At 56.2% G+C, this 2,252-nt stretch overlaps 1 long non-coding RNA gene across 1 annotated transcript; it reads left to right on the top strand.

The window, feature by feature from the left end:
* The first annotated feature begins 1,283 nt into the window (after positions 1-1,283).
* Positions 1,284-1,813, top strand: LOC119919959. The gene is made up of 2 exons (XR_005447753.1): positions 1,284-1,480; positions 1,603-1,813. It is a non-coding gene; the product is annotated as an uncharacterized LOC119919959 (long non-coding RNA).
* The last annotated feature ends 439 nt before the right edge of the window (positions 1,814-2,252 follow it).

The following is a 2,252-nucleotide window of genomic DNA, read 5'->3' as shown; positions in this document are numbered from 1 at the left end:
AAGGCCGGATTTGGGAGGGAAGAAGTGGGGGGAGGTGAAAGTGGGATTGCGGAGAAGGGGAAAAAATGGGGCTGCATGACCACGGGCAGGTAACGCAACTTCTTCGGCTTCCTCATCTGTAAAAGGGGGATAACATACATCTCTCCCCACCTCTTAAACTGTGAGCTGCAAGAGGATCGAGGGGACTTCTTGATCCCGGGAAGGGAGGGGCGGGAAGTTAGAGCAAAGGGGGCAAGTTGGGGCGATGGGGAGGGGAGGAGGAGCTGAGGCAAAGGGGGGCTTAGTCTGGGAAGGCCTCCTGGAGGAGATGAGCCTTCACTAGGGCTTTGAAAGGGGGAAGTGTGATTGGTGGATTTGAGGAGGGAGGGCATTTCAGGCCAGGGGTAGGATGAGGGCCAGGGGTCGACGCTGGGACAGGTGCGATGGAGGCACAGTGAGAAGGTTAGCTTCAGAGGAGCGGAGTGTGCGGGCTGGAATGTAGAAGGAGACAAGGGAGGTGAAGTAGGAGGGGGCAAGGTGATGGAGAGCTTTGAAGCCAATAGTGAGGAGTTTGGCTTGATAATTGAGAGGCCCCAGTGAGTGGCTAGTGTGATGTCAGAGTGGCGCTTTATCCTGCTGCCCTTGGGCCACTTGACGGCTCCTGAACCTCAAAGTGCCTGAAACTGGATGTCCAAAATCTACCTGACTGCCAGCTGACCATCCCATCTTCCCGCAAGGCTCAATCTCTTGTCCTGTCACTCCTCCCAGGGGCTCCCTGGATCCAGCCTTGTAATAACCACTACCATAATTCCTATCATCAAGGGCCTAGTGTGGCCCTGCCCTGTGTTCAACGCCAGGGACGACTCAAGGGAATCAGATCGGACATGATCCCTGAGCCACGTGGGGCTCACAGGATGGGATGTCTTCCTGGAGCATCCCCTGGGATGTCTCTCCACTCCTCAGACCCCTCTGGTGGACACCCAACCTACTTCAGCCAGCAGAACCTCCCACCCGTTACGCATCACAGCCCCCTGCCAACGTTTTCCAACTGACACGTCGGTTCCCTTCACCCCCTAACTCCCAGCATGCCTTCTTCTCTCTGCCCACTTTGACCTTGAAACAGCCCACCCTCCCCCAGGCCCCGCATCCCCTACCAAAATCCTCTGGCCCATCTCTTACGCAACAATAGGGGTTGGGTCAATGGGGCTGGATGGTTCCGGATTCAAGCCCAACAAAGCGAGGACCCAGAAGGGAGCGAGAGTGACGTCACAGTGGCCTCAGGGTCTGAGGGCTATAAATACAGGCCCGGAGGACGGGCCGAGAATCATTCGCCAACTATTTTCTGAGACGATCTGACCTGATCGTTCCACCATGGCTAGGACCAGAAGAGTCAGGCGCCGCAATCTAAGAGGCCGGAATGGGATGGCGGAGAGAAGAATAGGTGCGAGAAGCAGACGGCCCAGGCAGCGCAGGGCTAGGCGGAGAAGGAGACCTGTGAGAGGTGAGCTTGGGTTCCAGATACGGGTCCGGATCCCCTGGGGAGCGGGAAGCAGAGATGCCCGGAGGGGCCTGAGAGAGAAGCCTCTCTAACCACCCCTCAAAACTCGCTTATCGTTCCCACAGGCGGCAGGAGGCAACGTCCTCGTTCGAGACGGTACTGAGTCCCCAGCTCCAGGCCAGGACCCTCCAGAAACCACCGGGACCCCCTGGCCTGTGAGAACCGGACAGAGAAGACCAAGGCCAGATGATCCATCGCAAGAATCCACCGGCCTCTAACATCTTGCAGGGCCCACGATTGTACTGCTTTAGGTGGAAATAAAGTGACTGAAGCAGATTTTCCGTGGTTGTGAGAATTTCTCCCTGGCCAGATCTGGGGATTGGCGAGACGCGGGTGAGGCCGGGGGAGGGGAGGAGGGGAGGAGGGGGAGGTGAAAAGGCAGGTGGGGGAGGGAAGAAGGTGAGACAGGGGAAGTGAAAAGAGGTGGGTGGGGAAGGGGAGAAGGAAGTGGGAGAGGGGAGAAGGGGAAAAAGTGGGGAATGTGGAAGAGTCTTCCTTTCTCTCCTGCTTCTCCTCTACCTCCTGCTGCACTGCCCCCCCCCCCCCGCACCCTGCATACACAACACTGCTGATTGAACAGAGTTAGGTGGTACACTTTAAAATGTAAAATACTGAGCAGATGTGATACAGAATTACAACTATACTGTGTTTTTCCTGGTATCTATCTATCAATCAATCAATCAATCGTATTTATTGAGCGCTTACTGTGTGCAGA

Source organism: Tachyglossus aculeatus, chromosome X1 (assembly GCF_015852505.1).
Source record: "Tachyglossus aculeatus isolate mTacAcu1 chromosome X1, mTacAcu1.pri, whole genome shotgun sequence".
Classification (NCBI taxonomy): Eukaryota; Metazoa; Chordata; class Mammalia; order Monotremata; family Tachyglossidae; genus Tachyglossus; species Tachyglossus aculeatus.
Note: the sequence above shows the minus strand (reverse complement) of the source record. Positions and strands in the feature narration are given on the sequence as shown.